Source organism: Phoenix dactylifera, chromosome 2 (assembly GCF_051530095.1).
Source record: "Phoenix dactylifera cultivar Ajwa chromosome 2, Ajwa_hap1_PhDact_Kaust_v1.1, whole genome shotgun sequence".
Taxonomy (NCBI): domain Eukaryota; kingdom Viridiplantae; phylum Streptophyta; class Magnoliopsida; order Arecales; family Arecaceae; genus Phoenix; species Phoenix dactylifera.
The window spans coordinates 13,097,568-13,118,356 of record NC_143191.1 but is presented as its reverse complement, the minus strand read 5'-3'; the positions used below and the strand labels follow the sequence as shown (position 1 = coordinate 13,118,356).

The 20,789-nt window shown below is 36.4% G+C and overlaps 1 long non-coding RNA gene across 8 annotated transcripts in view; it reads left to right on the top strand.

Annotated features, from left to right (window-relative positions):
• LOC108511142 (uncharacterized) overlaps positions 1-20,789 on the top strand; it is a 57,994-nt gene that overhangs the window by 19,627 nt on the left and 17,578 nt on the right. For all 8 annotated transcript variants that reach the window (XR_015975101.2, XR_015975108.2, XR_015975107.2 and 5 more), the window contains one exon: positions 1-20,789. This exon is cut by the window's left edge; it is cut by the window's right edge. This is a non-coding gene — a long non-coding RNA (uncharacterized LOC108511142).

Below are 20,789 nucleotides of genomic sequence, written 5' to 3'. Positions count from 1 at the left end.
TTCTTGAATTTAATCTAAGAGATAAATCTTAACAATAAAGAAAGCAATGGTAATGTGATACTCAAGGAACCATAACACAAACACAATAAGTTTTATAGTGGTTCGGAGCCAACCCTGCTCCTATGTCCACTCCCCAAATCTTTTTAGAAATTCCACTATAATCTCTTTGATTACAGTTAGTTGTTTTACAAGCTCACAACTTAACTTGTTGTTTTCACGAGATCACAATAAACTCGGTCGGTTTTCACAGGATCACCGACTACAACCAAACTAATTGTTTTACCCGGGATTACAATCTAACCCAGTTGATTTTTCTTTGTTCACCAACCACAACCTATCTTGCTGGTTTTACACTGGTTCACCAACCAACCTTGTTCCCCTTAATTCAATTTCCTAATTGAATCAAGTATACTAACAAAATATAAAAGTTATATAGCTACAGCACAATAAAAGCAATATTAAAGAGAAGAAGCTTTCAAACAGATTTTATGTTGAAGTAGGATGTGGCTTCTTCTTTTCTGCATCCTCTCTTGAATATGCTGGTGGTTGAGGATCAGTTAACCGAGCCTTAAATGAGAGGAGTACTCTTGAATTTGATGTTGGGGCAATTACTCCTCTTTTTGCTTTGAGAAAGGCTTCAATCCTTTTTGGTGGATATAAACTTGAATGCTCTTTAATAGGTACTTTGTTCTTGTCTCCTTTCTCCTTTTAAACACTTTTCAGAGGCCTCCTTTTTGAAAACTAGCCGTTACAAAAGGTGAAAGAGCCATTCTGACTTAACTGTACAACCTGACAATATGACTATTGAGATTGGAGTCGACTCGCGTGACTTGGAGAGGCTCGACTGTAGTTGGAGTCGACTCATGTTCTTCAGGTGACGACTCCACCACTTTATCTTTTAAAAATACTTACCCGGCTATCCTCCAGGAGTCGACTCATGATATTCCGGAGTCGACTCGCCAAAGGCGGGAGACGGCTCACGTCTTTCAAGTATCTGCTCGATCTCAGAGTGTCAGAAACTAATCGTTCTGTCTTTTCTTGTTCGAGTCGACTCGCGTCATCTGGTATCGGCTCGCCAAAAGTTGGAGACAGCTCGCGATCTTTAAGTGTCGACTCGATCTTAGTGTGCTAGAAACTAATCTTTCCGCCTTTTCTTATCGGAGTCGACTCGTGTCATCTGGAGTCGGCTCGCCAGAAGTTGGGGGCGGCTCACGATCTTTATGTGTCAACTTGATATCAGTTACGCAGAAAAATAGATCTTCTGTCTTTTTGTTAGAGTTGACTCGGTAACAGTCGGAGTCGACTCGGTACCAGTAAGATTGAAAAATAGATCTTCCGTCTTTTTGTTGGAGTCGACTCAGTAACAGTCGGAGTTGACTCGGTACCAGTTAGAATGAAAAATAGATCTTCTGTCTTTTTGTTGGAGTCGACTCGGTAACAATCAGAGTCGACTCGGTATCAGTTAGGTTGAAAAATAAGTCTTCTGTCTTTTCTCTGAGGTCGACTCAATCTCAGGTGGAGTCGACTCGCACTCTGAACTTGATAATTCTGCTTTCAGCCAATTTATCCGGAGTCGACCGTCCAACCTGAGTGTCGACTCGAGGTCGTGCCAGATACAATCTTTTGTGCCAGAGTCGACTCGCGAAACCTTGGAGTCGACTCGAGTTCAGGGCAAGATAAAAATGGTTCCAAACTTTATAATAATTGATCTTTCTAATCCTGAACCACTTTTCTATGTCATTCTAATGTATATAGCAGTATATTCCCTGAAACACTCACTTGAATTTATTAGTATAATATAAAATATACTCAAGTGTTTTGGGCTCATCAAAATCAAATAAGGAAACAACAATCACTCAATAGTCTCTCCCTTTTGATGATGACAAAATACTGAGTATATGCAAATTAATTTACACATACTATGAGTTAAGTCAGAAAGAATTAGAATGAATTCAATGTTTAATAATTTTGTTTATAATAAACTTTAAAACTTGAGACTCCCCCTTTCATTTGGAATTGTACAAGCAATCATAATATGCAATTAACTATTTTGCTTATATTAGATAAATGAGTCTTGTCTTTATATTCTTTATTTATTCAAGGTCTTCTTGGTCTGAATTAAAATATCAGAGCTTGATTCAGCCAATGTATCGGAGCATAGTGAAAAAGAAATTTTAAAACTAATGTTTGACCTTTGACCCTAATCATTTTTATTCCAATATATTTTCATAATTTCTTCTCCCCCTTAATCATAGCTTCATCTCCCCCTCAAGCAATGCATAGAAATTTTTGATCTTTCTTACTTTCTTCTCCCCCTTTTTGTCATCAGCGAAAAGAAAAGTCAAGCATAGGGATTATTTTGCATTCATAGTGTGAGGACCCGTGCGGGCGTGTGTTTAGTCCCACATCGGTTATTCGCTGGGTAGATCTTGGGTACTTATACAGGATCAAGGAACCCAAATAATACCTTCTGGCTAGCCATTTTGGGTGAGGTTCTGGGTTGTTAAATGGTATCAGAGCGGACCCGGTCCATAATCTATGTGGACTAGGGGACACTGCAGCACGGATCCATTGGGGCTAACCATGAGCCGATCGTGGTGTTTGTGATTACATTTGAATGGATTTGAACCCTTAGCCTGAAGAGGACGTCAGGGCTTGAACGGGAGGAGTATGTGAGGATCCGTGCGGGCGTGTGTTTAGTCCCACATCGGTTATTTGCTGGGTAGATCTTGGGTATTTATACAGGATCAAGAAACCCAAATAGTAACTTCCGGCTAGCCATTTTGGGTGAGGTCCTGGGTTGTTAACATAGTAAGTGAAAGTGAAGAAGATGCACAAGTTGAAGTACTTAAAAAAGGAAAGTTCTTTATATTGCAACATATTATAAGACTTTGCACTATAATAGAAGATGATTACATTGTGCACCAAAAAGATAAGTCATCAACATTTAGTTCAAAGAGGTACACAATCAATATAAGAAGAAGTGCATTCATTTCATCAAAAGGATTTAATTACATTTGTTGATGTAGAAGTAAGTTCAAAAAAGTACATCACTGTAAAGAAAATCCTAACATGGGTTAGTAGGCAAAACAGTAGGCACATCACTAATCCTATTCGTCATCGGAGGTAATGTTTTTAGGACTACTAGCCCTAGAAGGAGGACCTCTAGAAAAATGCCTAAGATATCTAGTACGAGAGGCAATCTGAGTGCGCTGTGGAGGTCTAGAATGCCTACCGGCTGTTGCTCTAGAAGCACGTCCTCTGGAAGATGATGCTGATGGCTGTCACCCTAGACCATTGGCAATCCTCTCTACCTCGGTCGCAAGGCGCTGAAGTCTGTCCTCTTGGCAATGAACTGTGGCCTCAATTCTCGGGATACCCTGTTCTATCTTTTCGGTTAGTTTGGTATCCACTTCATCTGCAATCATTTTGATCATTTTCTTCATCTGATCATCATCAAAACCCATAGAGAAGTTTGCTGGCTGTCCAGATGATTCTGAAGATGAGCTATAAAGGGAGTAGACGAAGATGAGTTGGGTACTGTCTTTGCTTGTGCTCGGCTAGACTCACCTTCTTCTAGATGTCTAGACCCTTTGCGTTGCCATTTTCTGGATATTTTTCTGAACCTCATTCTGTGCAAAGATTTTTCATTATATATATCAGCATTATGGAGTACTATCTGTGGCTCCTTTTCAGGAAAGACAATTTCAAATACTCTAAATAGCAGAGTGAGAGCCATTCCATAGGGTAGACTTAGCCTAGTCTTTGTGGCTGCCTCTCTCATATAGTTCATCATCATTTTCGTAAATTCAACTGAATGCCCTTTAATACTGCATGCTTGATTACAATGTCTCTCTCAGACAGCCTCTCAAAACGTCCTATCTTGGGGAACAGAATTCTTGCTAAGATATTGTGGAGTAGCCTCATTTCTACAGGTAGTTGGATTGCTGTAATATTTTCTAAGGGACCTATATTATCCTTTCCTAGAATTGCTTTAAGGGCAGCCTTTTTATCACCATGTCCGATAGGGGAAGGTCCTTCATCCGGCATTTTTAGAACTCGAGCAAACAGTTCCTTAGTCACTATGATTTTAGTTCTTCTAACAGAGCAAATCAAAGTTCCTGTCTGGGTATCGGCCTTCAAGGTTCGGTAGAAATCTCTTACTAGGTCAGGGTAGATGGGTGAATCCAACGAACAGATATAGTCCCAACCCAATGCTTTCAACTTTTCTCCTATTGTAAATTTTTCCCTTGCCAGAAATTCGAAGTCGATCCTCCTACCTTTGGTTATGACTCTCTCAGTCGAGAGTGAAGGGGAGATCAGAATAGTGGGTTCCGGCGTACTGGTTCTTCTCCGTGTCGATCTTCCTTCCTCTTGAACCGTTCATGTAGGCCTCTTTCTTCGGAATGCTAGCTTCTTCCTTGGTCCCATTGGCACGGGGATTTTGTGGAATCACGGAGGGCTTCTAGGTTTTCCTTGGAATAGAGTAGAGATGGTGGAGAGCTAGGGCACGGATGGAGAGGGGTTGAAGAAAGGATCGGAAGACAAACAGTTTGTCAGGTTTTTCGAGTGGGTGTCCTATCGGTGAGTCAACTCAAGCTTTAATGAGTACAGAAAGAAGAAAAAAAATCGTCCGTCCGTCCTCGAGACGACTCGCGCAACAGCTCGAGTCGACTCGCTCGCAGTTCTACCTCGAGTCGTCTCGAGCCCTGTCAACCCCATATGTATCAAATTGTCTTGGGTTAAAATAAATCTTGATCATGTTCTACTGATTCTAACAAGTTTATATGATAGTGATATGCTCATATCAAATTGAAATAAGTCATGGAGGAATTAAATTTACTAGGAGTAAAAGGAAGTTCAATCAAATGGGTCAATCACTCCTAATTTTCTTCTAAGAGTACTAAATCGATCTTCACTTAATGGTTTAGTGAAGATATCAGCTAATTGATCTTCAGTACATACAAACTCAAGCAATATATCACCATTCAAAACATGATCTCTTATAAAATGGTGTCTTAGTTAAATATGCTTAGTCCTTGAGTGTTGAATTAGATTTTTACTTAGATTTATGGCACTTGTATTATCACATTTTATGAAAATTTTGTCTTGTTTAATGCCATAGTCTTCAAGTTGTTGTTTAATCCATAAAATCTGAGCACAACAACTTTCAACTACTATATATTCGGCTTCTACCGTAGATAATGAAAAGGTTTATTTCTTACTAAACCATGAAATTAAATTTTCTTCTAATAGTTGACATGTACCACTAGTGCTCTTCCTATCTAACTTACAACCAGCAAAGTCAGCATCAGTGTATCCTATTAGATCTAAGTTGGAATCCTTTGAATACCATAATCCTACATTTATTGTTCCAATTAAGTACTTCAAGATTCTCTTAACAGCATGCAAGTGTGATTCTTTTGGATTTGATTGATACCTAGCACACATGCAAACGCTAAACATAATATCTGGTCTACTAGCTGTAAGATACAAGAGTGAGCCAATCATACCTCTAAACAGCTTTTGATCTATGCTTTTTCTTGATTCATCCTTGTCCAATTTGCATAAGGAGCTCATTGGTGTGCTCATTGCTTTACTTGTCTTCATCTCAAATTTGTTAAGCATTTCTTTGATATACTTTGCTTGAATGATGAAGATACCTTCCTTTGATTGTTTAATTTGAAGTCCAAGAAAGTAGTTTAGCTCACCCATCATACACATTTCAAATTCTCCCTGCATGAGCTCAGCAAATTCTTTGCAAAGACAATTATTAGTAGCACCAAAAATGATATCATCAACATAAATCTAAACTATTAGCATGTCTTTGTTTTTCTTTTTCAGAAATAAGGTTGTATCTACATTTCCTCTAGTAAAATCATTATCCAAAAGAAATTTGCTCAATCTTTTATACCAAGCCCTAGGAGCTTGTTTTAAACAATATAGAGCTTTGTTAAGTTTGTAGACATGATTAGGATAGTTATGGTCTTCAAACCCAAGTGGTTGTTCAACATAAACTTTTTCAGTGATATAGCCATTTAAAAAGGCACTTTTAACATCCATTTGAAATGGCTTAAAGTTCATATGGCATGCAAAAGTAAGAGTCTTATTGCTTCTAATCTAGCAACCGGAGCAAAGGTTTTATCAAAATCTATTTCTTCTTCTTGGTTATATCTTTTTGCCACTAATCTTGCCTTGTTTCTTACAACTGTTCCATTTTCATCAAGCTTATTTTTGTAAACCCATTTAGTTCCAATAACAGTAGATTCAGTGGGTCTTTCAACTAGGTTTCACACATTATTTCTTTTATATTGATTTAATTCTTCTTGCATGGCATTATTTCTTTAATATTCTTTGGTTCAAGTTGTGAAACGAAGGCCATATTGTTATTTAAAATTCTAAGAGATGCTCTAGTTCTTACCGGTTGAGATGCATCACTAAGGATTAATTTCTTAAGGTGGCCATAAGCATACCTCCAAGCTTTGGTAAGATCATGTTCAGTTGTTTCCTCTTGGATTATAAAGGTTTCTAAATTTTGCCTTTGTTCTTCCTCGCAAATGCTTATCCTTTCAAATTTGTCTTCTAGAAATCCTGCATCATCATCAATAACTACTTCCTTGTTAGAGGAAGTTCTATTAGTTTCATCAAAAATAATATGTATAGATTCTTCAACCATAAGAGTTCTTTTGTTGAATACTCTATATGCCCTACTAGACCAAGAATATCCTAAAAAGATTTCATCTGATTTGGCATCAAATTTTCTTAAGTTGTCTTTCCTATTATTGTGAGTAAAACATCTACAACCAAACACATGAAAGTAGTTTAATTTTGGCTTTCTTTCTTTCCAAAGTTCATATGGAGTTCTTTTTAAGATAGGTCTTAATAATACCCTATTTAGGATATGACATGAGGTGTTAATTGCTTCAGCCCAAAAGTATTTTGGGAGATTGCTTTCACACAATATGGTTCTTGCCATTTCTCCATGGTTCTGTTTTTTTTCTTTCTACCACTCCATTTTGCTGTGAGATTCTAGGTGCAGAAAAATTATGCTCAATTCCATTTTCACAACAAAAGTTTTCAAAATGTTGGTTTTCAAATTCTGTACCATGATCACTTTTTATTTCTATAATTGTGGTATTCTTTTCATTTATGGCTTTCTTGTAGAATTTCATGAATGAGTTGAATGCTTCGTTTTTATGTGCTAGGAATAGAACTCATGTGAACCTAGAATAATCATCTATAATCACAAGTCCATACCTCTTTCGACCTAGACTAATAGTTTTAGTTGGTCCAAAGAGATCCATATGGAGTAGTTCTAATGGCCTAGTAGTTGAGATTGCATCCTTAGATTTGAATGAATTCTTTGTTTGTTTACCAAGTTGGCATGCATTGCAAACTCTATCTTTCTCGAATTTAAGTTTTGGTAATCCAATTACTAGATCCTTCTTGATTAGTTTAGATAATATGTCCATGTTAGTATGGCCTAATTTACGATGCCACAACCAACTTCCATCATATATCTTAACATCATTTGCTACTAAGCAGTGGCTATTTTTAGTAAGATCATCTAGATTTATTAAGTATACATTTTCACGTCTTAGTCCTTTAAATACTATGCTATTGTCAACTGGATTAATTACTATGCATAATGATGATTTAAATGAAACCTCAAATCCCTTATCACATAGTTGACTGATACTAATCAAATTGTGCTTAAGTCCATCAACATACAATACATTATCAATATAAGTAGAAGGGGTAATTTAAATTTTACCATTTTTTTTACACGACCTTGGTTGTTATCATCGAAAGTCACTATACCACCTTCTTTTGCTTCAAAGGTGAGAAAATGATCTTTTTCACCTGTCATATGTTTTGAGCAGCCACTGTCTAGGTACCAACTTCTTTCATTACATTTGGCCACAAGACATTCCTAGAAGCACACATCAAATAGATTTAGGTATTCAAACTTTCTTGGGTCCTATATGGTTAGTATAGATGGTCCCTTTTGGAACCCAAACAAAATTTTCTTTCTTTTTCTTTTCTCTTTTTATGTTTGGTTCATCCCTAATTTCTTTATCACTAAAATGTGCAATACTTTCTGTTTGAATATCTTTAGCTCTTACAAAGAAATTTTTAAGTAATTTCTGTTTGTTATTAGGCTTGTATCCTAAATCAGCTTTATTAAAAACAGCTCTTTGATTATCAAGAATCATCTTCAATTTTTCTGAACTAAAAGTAAATTTTGCAACAATAGGTTTATATTTATTAACTTTCTCACTTAAAAGTTGATTTTCATTTTTCAGTAGATTTGTGTCTTTAGTTAAGCAGTCTTTTATAGATTGATTAGTCATTTTTAATCTTGAAACTTCTTTAATCAATCTCTCTTTCTTTTGTTAAGATTTCAGTTTTTTTCATGAGTGATTGATTAGAGAGTTTTAAATCTTTGTTCTTTGAGGTTAAAGTTCTGCATACATCCATTAATTCATTAAATGCAACATATAATTCATCAAAAGTAAAATCGAAATGTGTTTCAGGTCTTACCTCTTCTCCATTTGCCATAAGGCAGATATTTGCCAATTCCTGTGATTCTTCTTATAGTGATGAATTATCACTTTCGCTTAAGGTTATAAGGAGTGCCTTTTTCTTTATTTTCCCAAGCTTCTTTACGAGTGGGCAATCAGCTCTGAAGTGTCCTGATTTATTATATTCATAGCACTTGACTGCCTCTCTTTCTTTTTCTTTACCTTTTTCTCGGTCGAAGGCATGAGGGGTGAACTTCTTTTTGTAGGGAGGCCTCCTTTTGCTCATGAATTTTCTGAACTTCTTTACAAGTAGGGCTTCTTCCTCATCTTCCTCATTTTCATTCTCACTGCTACTGCTGTAAGTATTTTCTTTAGTAGTGGATTTAAGTGTAATTACCTTTCTTCTTTGGCTCTCATCCTTGGTATGTTCCTTCATAGTTAGCTCGTGAGTCATCAGGGATCCAAGAAGTTCTTCAAGTGGAAACATGTTAAGATCCCTGGCTTCTTGGATTGCTGTTACTTTAGCTTCCCATGTCCGAGGTAAAGAATGTAGCACTTTCCTGACAAGTTTACTGTTAGTATATGATTTACCAAGACATTTCAGCCCATTAATGATATTAGTGAATCTTGTAAACATGCAAGTAATGGTTTCAGTAGGTTCCATTTTGAAGAGTTCATATTTATGTACTAATATGTTTACTTTAGACTCCTTTACTTGATTAGTTCCCTTATGGGTAACCTCAAAACTATCCCATATTTCTTTAGCTGAAGCACAAGAGATCCTATTGAATTCATTAGGATCTAAGGCACAATATAATACATTCATTGCCTTAGCATTCAGTTGGGCTTTTCTCCTATCATGATCATCCCAATCTTTTTCAGGCTTAAGAATAGAGATGTTATCTATTGTGCGTGTAGCAATGTGTGGTCCTTTTTCAATGATGCTTCATACATCATAATCTTGTACTTGAATGAAGATTCTCATTCTATTCTTTCAATAGGTATAATTTGTACCATTGAACAATGGGGGCCTATTGCCTGACTGTCCCTCAGCAAGGGTATAACCAAATTGAGTTGTCATGATCTTTTACTCTAGTTATGATTGGAACAACAATCACTAAGAAAGCACCTACTCTGATACCACTTGTTGCCCAATAGACAACCCAAGAGGGGGGATGAATTGGGTTATGAATAATAACTTTAGTTTCTTTTCGAAATATCAAATGAGATTATATAAGCTTTCTTGATTTTAATCTAAGAGATAAATCTTAACTATAAAGAAAGCAATGGTAACGTGATACTCAAGGAACCACAACACAAACACAATAAGTGTTATAGTGGTTCGGAGCCAACCCTGCTCCTACGTCCACTTCCTAAATCCTTTTGGGAATTCTACTATAATCTTCCTGATTACAGTCAGTTGTTTTACAAGCTCACAACTTGTTGTTTTCACGAGATCACAACGAACTCGGTCGGTTTTCATAGGATCACCGACTCCAACCAAACTAATTGTTTTACCCGGAATTATAATCTAATCCAGTTGGTTTTTCTTGGTTCACCAACTACAACCTATCTTGCTGGTTTTACACTGGTTCACCAACCAACCTTGTTCTCCTTAATTCAATCCCCTGATTGAATCAAGTATACTAGCAAAATATAAAAGTTATATAGTTACAGTACAATAAAAGCAATATTAATGAGAAGAAGCTTTCAAACAGATTTTATGTTGAAGTAGGATGTGGCTTCTTCTTTTCTGGATCCTATCTTGAAAATGCTGGTGGTTGAGGATTAGTTAACCGAGCCTTGAATGAGAGGAGTACTCCTGAATTTGATATTAGGGCAATTACTCCTCTTTTTGCTTTGAGAAAGGCTTCAATCCTTTTTGGTGGATATAAACTTGAATGCTCTTCAATGGATACTTTGTTCTTGTCTCCTTTTTCCTTTTAAACACTTTTCAGAGGCCTCCTTTTTAAAAACTAGTCGTTACAAAAGGTGAAAGAGCCGTTCTGACTCAACTGTGCAACCTGACAATATGACCGTTGAGATTGGAGTCGACTTGTGCGACTTGGAGACGGCTTGACTGTAGCTGGAGTCGACTCATGTTTTTCAGGTGACGACTCTTCCACTTTATCTTTTAAAAGTACTTACCCGGCTATCCTCCAGGAGTCGGCTCGTGGTATTCCGGAGTTGACTCGCCAAAGACAGGAGACGGCTCACGTCTTTCAAGTGTCAGCTCGATCTCAAAGTGCCAGAAACTAATCGTTTTGTTTTTTTTTTGTTGGAGTCGACTCGCGTCATCTGGTGACGGCTCGCTAAAAGTTGGAGATGGCTCGCGATCTTTAAGTGTCAACTCGAATTCAGTGCGCCAGAAACTAATATTTTTGTCTTTTCTTATCGGAGTCGACTCGTGTCATCTAGAGTCGGCTCGCCAAAAGTTGGAGGCGGCTCGCGATCTTTATGTGTCGACTCAATATCAGTTACGCAGAAAAACAGATCTTCTGTCTTTTTGTTGGAGTCGACTCGGTAACAGTCGGAGTCGACTCGGTATCAGTTAGGTTGAAAAATAGATCTTCTATCTTTTTGTTGAAGTCGACTCGGTAATAGTCGGAGTCGACTCGGTAACTGTCGGAGTCGACTCGGTATCAGTTAGGTTGAAAAATGAGTCTTCTGTCTTTTCTCTGAGGTCGACTCAATCTCAGGTGGAGTCGACTCGTGCTCTGAACTTGATAATTCTACTTTCAGCCAATCTATCCGGAGTCGACTAGCCCAACCTGGGTGTTGACTCGAGGTCGTGCCATATACAATCTTTTGTGCCAGAGTCGACTTGCAAAACCCTAGAGTCGACTCGAGTTCAGGGCAATATAAAAATGGTGCCAAACATTATAATAATTGATCTTTCTAATCCTGAACCACTTTTCTAAGTCATTCTAATGTATATAGCAGTATATTCCCTAAAACACTCACTTGAATTCATTAGTATAATATAAAATATACTCAAGTATTTTGGGCTTATCAAAATCAAATAAGGGAACAACAATCCCTCAACACCTTGTATCAAGAAGTCTACTGAATAAGTATGGATTTAAGTTAGTCTTTGAGTCAGATAAGTTTATTCTGACCAAAGGAGATACTTTTGTGGGGAAGGGTTATTTGTATGAGGGAATGTTCAAGCTTAATATTAGTAAGATGAAATCTTTTGCTTATATTGTTGATTCCTTTACTTTATGGCATCATAGATTAGGACATGTGAACAACAAAAGAATGGAAGAAATGATTAAACTGGACTTAATTCCAAAGTATGCTAATGACATGGATGATAAGTGTAAAGTCTGCATGCAAACAAAAATAACCAAAAAACCATTTTCAAGAATAGATAGAACTTCTATTTTATTGCAGATTGTACATAGTGATGTATGTGATATGCATAGCACCCCCTCCAGAGGAGGTAAAAAATATTTTGTATCCTTCATAAATGATTTCTCTAGATACTGCTATGTTTATTTAATGCATTCAAAGAGTGAAGTTCTAGACAAATTTAAGATTTATAAAACTGAAGTTGAAAATCAATGTGAAGTGATAATAAAATGCCTTTGATCAGATAAAGAAGGAGAATATCATTTTCCTGTATATTGTGATCAGTTGGCATAATTCATGAAACATCTATTGCATATACTCCATAACAAAATGGAGTTGCTGAAAGAGAAAAATAGAACGCTGGTTGAAATGGTTAATGCTACGATGCTTAATTCTAGGATTAACAAAAGTTTTTGGGGTGAAGCTCTTCTCACTGCATGTTATATATTAAATAGAATACCACATAAAAAATCAAAAGTAACTCCATCTGAGTTATGGAAGAAAAGAAAGCTTAACCTTAGTTATTTAAGATGTGGGGTTGTAGAGCTATTGTTAGATTGCCTGAACCTAAGATAAGAAAATTAGGATAAACGGAAATTAAGTGTATATTTTTGGGATATGCACAACATAGCAAAGACTACAGATTTTTAGTCATTGGATCAAATGACTATGTCTCTGGGATGAACTAACACACACCTAGCTAGCACCTGGCTTTCCTGCAACCTTGCTTCTATGCCTCTGGATCCTCCTACCTTTATTTCTTGTGCCTACGCTTCTGGATTCAAAAGCACAAGAAGAGGTACACCCTATGCTGCTCAAGCCGCAGCGGTAAATGCTATTCGTACAGTAGTTGATCAGGATATAAAATCCAGGGATGCAGAATTTTATAAAAATAGGTTCACTTCAATTCCATCTATTAATGATAAGGTGGTGGAACCTATGACAAAAAGTAATGAATCTGGTGAATCAAGTGAACCTCCTGAAATAAGGAAAAGTAAAAAAATGAGAAAAGAAAAATCATTCGGACCAAATTTTGTTACATTTTTGGTTGAAGGATCAAGAGTTTCAACACTTAATAAAATTATGATTTTCCAAAGTACAGAAACTAATCCTTTAACATATGAAGAGGCTATGAAGTATGAAGATGCTGCATTTTGGTAAGAAGCCATTAATGATGAAATAGATTCTATAATGGATAACAAAATATGAAAGTTAGTAGACCTGCCGCCTAGTTCTAGACCAATTGGTTGTAAGTGGATATTCAAGAAAAAATTAAAAGTTGATGGAACCATAGATAAGTTTAAGGCTAGGTTGGTTGCTAAGGATTTTAAACAAAAGGAAGGTATAGACTACTTTGATACATATGCTCCTATTTTTATAATTTCTACTATTCAAACATTAATTGATTGACATCCATTTATAAGTTTCATATTCATCAAATGGATGTGAAAATTGCATTTTTGAATGGAAAACTTGAAAAAAAAATTTACATGGAACAACCAGAGAGTTTTGTAAACTATACCATGAAAACTAGTTAAATCTCTTTATGGACTTAAACAAGTTCCAAAACGATAACATGAAAAATTTGACAAAACTATTGTTGCTAATGGTTTTAAAATTCATGATGCTGATAAATGTGTTTATAGTAAATTTCAAACAAACAAAGGTGTGATAATGTGCTTATATGTTGATGACATGTTGATTTTTGGTACTGATATAGAAAGTATTGAAAATATAAAGAAGTATTTGTCATTTAATTTTGATATGAAAGATTTAGGTGTTGAAGTAACTTTAGGAATAAGGATCATTAGAAATAATGAAGGATTAATGCTCACTCAGTCTCATTACATTGAGAAAATATTAAAGAGATTTAATCAGTTTGATTGCAAGCCTATTTCTCCTCCTTTTGATACAAATATGAAATTGTATGCTAATATTGGTAGAGCTATAGATCAATTGGAGTATGCTAGAGTTATTGGTTGTTTGATGTATGCCATGACTTGTACAAAACCTGACATTGCCTTTGCAGTGGGCAAAATGAGTAGATATACTAGTAATCCTAGTAATATCCACTGGAACGCTGTACATAGAATTTTGAAGTATCTCAAAAAGACCATAAATTATGGCATTATGTACAGTAGTTATCCTTCAATTTTAGAAGGGTTCACAAATGCTAGTTGGATCACTAAGAATGAGGATCACAAATCAACCAGTGGGTGGATACTCACTCTTGGTGGAGGAGCAATCTCCTGGGGATCCAAAAAACAAACAATTATAACTGATTCTACTGTGGCAGCAGAGTTCATAGCTTTGGCCTCTTGTGGCAAAGAGGTAGAGTGGTTACGAAATTTGTTGTTAGAAATTTTATTTGGCCTAAGCCAATGTCTTCTATATCATTACATTGTGATAGTCAAGCTATGCTGTCAAGGGCGTATAGCCCATGTTTACAATGGTAAATCTAGACACATTGGTCTAAGACATAGTTATGTAAGGCAATTACTCACTGATCGAGTATTAACATTGATTTTGTGAGATCCTGTCAAAACTTGGTAAATCCATTAACTAAAAGACTCACAAGGGATTTGATGTGGAAAACATTAAAGGGGATGGGACTACAGTTCATAGAAAATGATCACCAATGATGGAAACTCAACTCAACCCTTGTAACTATAAGGCTTTGAGTTCAATGAGCAAAAGTACATCATATGTTGTGATCGGAAGCACTACTAAATTATCATCCCAAGGTAAAAAGTGCTTGGTACCTGTAATGATAAAGTGGAGTTGTACATTATGTACCTAATAGGCTTGTAATAGTTTTTCTGTTAAAGTGTAGGGTTCCGGGGCACTTTTGATAAGCCTACCTATAGGAGTTTCGGTGGTGGTGCCGCCACCTATGAGGCCTAGACTTTGTCTTTAGAGCAATCATGAAACCAGGATATAGACCCAAGGCCAATCCACGGGTCGGATTTTAGAACAACTCGAAGAGGAAGAAAATTTATGTGTTAGATATGTCCGATTGGTCATAGAGTTTCACTGTTCAAAGCTTGCCTACCATGCTAACCTGATTAACTTTGACATGTTATCACTATGTAAAAGTTCAAGTCTACAAGACACTTTTATGTATGCATGAATTTTTCTATTTTGGCAAAGACTCTTTATAATTTTGAAAATGGTGGGGGATTGCTGGAAATTTTCAAAATTATATATCTATATATATGTATGTTTTGGGCGTTGTTTCTTCTGAAAGAAAGGTGGTGAAAAGATGCAACCCTAGAAAGGTAGTTGAAGGTGAAAAGATGTGACTCTTTGAACAGGCACAAATGATGGCTGTCTGAAAAGTGGTGGCTATTCAAACAAGTATTGTGACCGTTTGAAGAGACACCAAGAACACTATAAAAGGGTCTCTCTACTACAGAAAAATTATGACAACATATTCATTTTTTTCTTTCTCAAATTTTCTCTCGTTTTAGTCTTGCCATTATAGCCAAACTCTTAGAGTTTTCTAGTTTGATATCGATAATGCAAAATGCTATCAAACAAATAGATTTTTCTAAGCTCCATTGTATCCTGGAGACAAATTTGCTGATCCCTTTTGCACACAAGTGGTGGGGGCAAATATTGTGCTAAGAAAAACGACGTTGTAATGTGCCTGGGAGCATTTTTCTTTCTTACTTTTTCATTCTCTAGTTCCTACAGAAACCGTCTCAAAGTAGGAAGAAACGATTTTGAGGGCCGAATTATTGTCTTTGGATGGCTGAGCCAAGATGATGGTGTCATTAGCAAATTTGCCGAAATATTATCATTGAATGGCCGAGCAAAGATGATGGTGTCACCAGTAAACTGACAAATCTTGGTTCCCCCTAGGATCCAAGGGGCACCATGCTGCCTTAAGAGATTTGAATGGGCTACTCTATTTATAACTCTACAAAGGGCGTCAACCACAAGGATGAAGAGATAGGGGGAAAGAAGTCCCCCTGTATGTGGCTACATTTCCATGAAATGTAGTGTTCGGTTTTTCATTGATGTTGTTTGGCACCTTTAAGGAGAGCAACAAGTTGCTTATCCAACTGATCTTTTTATTAGGAAAACCTTTTTTTTCATGAGAAGCCTTAGAAGATAGGAGGCATTAAGTTTATCAAAAGCCTTAGCAAAGTCAATTTAGCATAACAATCCCTCTTGGCCAGATCACTTTGCAATGAAAGCATTTTAGAAAATGTAAAGGATGTTATCAGTAGAAGAGTGGCTTTTAATAAAAGTAGCTTAGGTTGGGTCAACCAAAGAAGATAAGAGAGCATGCAGTTGGTTTGCCAGCAACCTTGAGAAGATTTGATACTTCTGTGGATAAGACTAATAGGGTGGAAATCTTCTGGGGAAGATGCCGGTCCTTTTTAGGGATTAAGGTCAAGACGACATAGTTCATCCATTATAGATCAATGTTTTTATTGTAGAGCTAATCAAAAAGGAGGAGATCGTTCTTGATCAAGTCCCAAAAATGCTAGTAGAAGCAATAAGTGAATCCATCTTGGTTGAGGCTCTTGTCCCCCTTGAAGCAAAAAACAATTTTTTTTTATTTCATCAAGAGTGAATGGTGCGTCAAGTCCAAAAAGGTCAGGGTATAGGGGTGTGTAGAGCTGCTCCCTATCAAGATAAATATGGGCAGTGTTTGGAATAAAGAAGATTCTTTAAAGGACTTGAAGGCATAACCATGGGGTTGGAGAAAAGTCAGCCTTGCTAAGAAATGCTATGGATCAAATTAAACTTTCTATGATAATTTGTTATTTTATAGAAACAAGCAGTGCTATTATCCCCTACCTTCAACCATCTAACATCAGACCATTATTTCTAGTAAATTTCTTCATTTTCATATATGTGGAGCAGCTCACTAAGTAAGTTGGCAATCCCTTACAAGAGAGGTTAGAGAATGCCTTTCCCTCTTTTAGACCAACATTTTGGATCAAAAGAAGCATATTAGATTTGCAATTTCTTAACGCAACCTTATTTTCATAATTCCAAGCCTTGAGGGCATCCTTTGTTCCTCTCAATTTCGGCACAAGAGTTGCCACTGCATCACGGGAAGGGGGGTGAGTTCCAAGCATCGCAACAGTTTCGAGGAGAGAAAAATTTAATAACCAGCATTTTTCAAATTTAAAGTAAACCTTTCTAGGGGTGGTCCTTAAAGGAGAAGAATCCATGGTCTAAACAAGATTTTGTTAAGGTCGATTGACAAGAGTTTGGACAAAGAGTGTCCCATTCAAAGGTATTAGGAATCTGTCAAGTTTGGCCATGATGGGAGCCTCTCGGCAATTGCTAAGTCCTGGCCTTCAAGGGGAAGATCGATCAAATTTGAGGTTCTAATGAAGCAAGAAAAGTTAGAGTTTACCCGTAGAAACTGAGTGTCTCCATTTCCTTTATAGGGTTTATAGGTGGTATTGAAATCTCCATTGAAGGCCCAAGGCTTGAAGCAAGGTCCGTCAAACCAATACTGGAGCTGTACCAATGGTGCTTGGTACGGTACGGTACGGATCTGTGCCATTCCACTCCCGGACATACTAAAATTGGGAGAGGGAGGGAGAGAGGATGGAAGGGATAGAGAAGGAGGGGGAGAGCACCTTCCGTCCGAGTTCCAAGCATCTTTGGGACCTGAGCACCACTCTACCAATCCCAAAAAGAAGGACAAGGGGTTTAGTATCTCGCTTTTTCTATTTGTGGCGTTCGCCATGTCAGAGACAGCAGCCAAACAACAAAGAAAAGGGGATCATGATTGTATAGGGCTTCGAGGAGAGAGGGAGAATGGGAGAGGGAGAGATGACCTTCTTCTAGGGTTTTGGTTGGAACGTTGGGGGGAGAGCTTGGAATGCACATGTTTGAGGAGCCTTTACAAGGCCGAACAGGGTCATGAGAGCATTTAAAAGACCGAATAGGGATCTTAGGAGCCATTAAAAGACTAAACTAGGTTGAATCAAGCCGACCACCCGAGCTGTTCCGGTTCTTGATCGCTTCGGCCTGGCACCGTTCGAATCACTCGGTTTGAGTAAGTTCAACATTCCTTAGTCTGAAGAAAGAGGCACGAACTAGCATGGACCAATGGCCAAGCTGCTTGCATTTCTCTAGGTATTGCTATTTTCATTTCTCCTACTAAATTATTTATATTAGAAAAGGTCATAATTTCATTACTACATAAAAGATAGAAGGATGTCGCGTCTTCTTTTTGTGCAAAAAGAGTAAGAATTATGTGAGCAAATGAGAAGAGTACAGGAGATTAATGATTGGAATAGAACATGGAAGAATGAGGAAAAGATGAAGAAAGAAAAAAAAACCGAAAAGGCTTGGGTTGTCTCATCACCAATAGCAAGAAATCTAACGTTGTGAGTCCCTCTTGTCATTAGATTTGAACTTATGTAGTATTATAAAAATAATAGTATAATAGCGAAAATTTGCAAAGAGTATTGATGTTTCGCTTGTTTCCTTATACAATTTAGCTTGTTTTTCCTTGTATCTTGATTGACTAAATTTAACTTGGGGTGGTTTCTCTCTAGAATGTTAACTTATTCTTATACATTTAAGTTTATGCACCTTATCTAAATACTATAGTGATGGTGGTATCATACCATTCTAGCCTTTTCTTATCAAAATATTTTCCAAGGGTATGGAGAAATCAGCAACCGATAAGATATCACTAAATCTCCTTTGGAAGGAAGAACATAAAATTCATTTTCCTTTTCACAGGGGACCAAAAGATTGGATCTAGTATGCTTTTTCCTTAAGAGGGTTTCCCACCAACTATAGCCGTATTGTCCGCTAAAATTTGTCCTCTTTTAGTGCATTTACCCTAACAAATTTAATGTATTTAATACAATATTTTTGTTGGTGCATAGATACATAACTCTTGAAATACTTAGTGTCCCCATTGCTTGACAAAGTGACTTAGTGCCAAGAATTAGATATGGATTCTTTATATTGTTTAAACAAGAGAAATGCACTAATAAATTTCTCAATTTTTGGCTGAGTTCCTCCCATCATGATTCTCAAAATTTTTCATACTAAAGATCATTTTATGAAGAATTGATCTTCATCGTACAGATGATGAATAGTTTTATGGGGCATGTTAGTTTATGAAAGCAAATAAAGATCTTTAGATCTGAACATGTCATCTAAATCCATATCCTCCTAACACTTGTTAAGAACTTTTGCGAAGTTTCCAAATCTCTATTGGTGTTACATGTGGTAGGGTATTTTGGTCTTTTTCATCCATGCAGTCATTTTATATTTGAATTAATGGAAGACTTATGCCCAAAAGGATAAATTTGACATGTTACACAAAAAATCATAGTCTATCTTGGAGTTCATAAATAATTTGCTTTTAAAGCTTATTTGGCACTCAAGTTCAAGAGCTAAATTTAATTTAACATGGCTGAAATCATGGATTGAGTCATCTTGCCATGCTAAAGCATGCTATTCAATATATATTGTGCCAACCATAACACGTGATACATTATATGGTAGTAAGGTATTGAGATGGTAGAAGGGTGCACACCTTGTTTCATATTTTTAGTCCATATATGTGTATAGTACTTTGTTCTAGTCTAACCACACGTTTGAATAAACCAATATGACCATCATTGACTCATTTTGATTGGCATGAACCTCGTAATATTGTTGGGCGTGCGATCAGCGCAAAGTGGCACAATAGGATATGGCATAACATAATACATTATTGTGCCAAAAGGTTACATGCATGAGCATGACATAATGCTTCTTTGGTAAGAATGGTAGATGTTTTCTAAGTTAAAGTGAGGGATTCCGACAAACAATTGGCCACGTTCTTTAGTGACATCTCATTGTTACATGAAGAAGATAGTATGTCAATCATTCTTTTAGTGATAGTTACGTATTCACATTATTGTTTTGTAAAAGAATATTTTTGTTGCAGCATGTTTTTGTGACTAATAAAGTAATATATCCTTCTGGCAATCCCTACATGAAATACATATTTTACTTTCTATTACAATTCAGGCATATGTCATGTTCAATAACAATTCCTACAATATTAATTGAGAATCCTTATTATATGTTCGATATTCAAACTAAAACCCACTGCTAATGCTTTGGCTCTTTTTCTTTTTTCTTGGACGGGGTGTGGGGTATGGAATTTTTTATGCTGCATGGATTCTTGATTGTATTATTAAACCTTCTCCCCCTTTGTTGTTCTTCATTAATTCAGCTAAGGTGCTAATTCTACAACTAACGAAAAAATATATTTTTGACCTACATAAGCACCTATTTCATTTGTTGAATTGCATTTCATTATTTTCAACAATAATTCTCATTGATTTTATCCAAAAATGACATCTTAAATAAATCAATATTAAACTTCTATGCAAAACTTGATGATAATAGCAGTTTATAGGACATCGAGAATGGAACTGAAAAGATGAGTTATTGAAAGTGAAAATGGCATCAAGGAAAGAATCAAAAGTAAAAAAGAAAAGTCATTGATTAGTAGTGATAGGAAAATTCATATTGTTTAAATTAAAATTGCTTGTCGATGAGTGCAAATTTTGTCATTCTAGATTTAAATCTGCTCATCTAATGGATCTTGTGTCGTTGGCATGTTGGCCTCACTCTACCATGGTGCATATCATGTCGAGTCATGCTATCATATGCTATTGCTTTTCATGCTTATCAAAAACTAGAAAAATACACTAAAGGTTGTAGCACATTAGCTGAAATCGTGCCACTTTCATGTCTAGGGAAGGTAGTAGCATGATAGTATCATGTCGTGCCATAGTGGTCGGGCTTAAATATCAATTCAATGTCCCTCTTTTACTCTTTTAGCCCATAAAACATTTATCAATTCAATGCCACTCTAAATATCAATTTAATATCACTTCATTTCACTATGTCAATTTG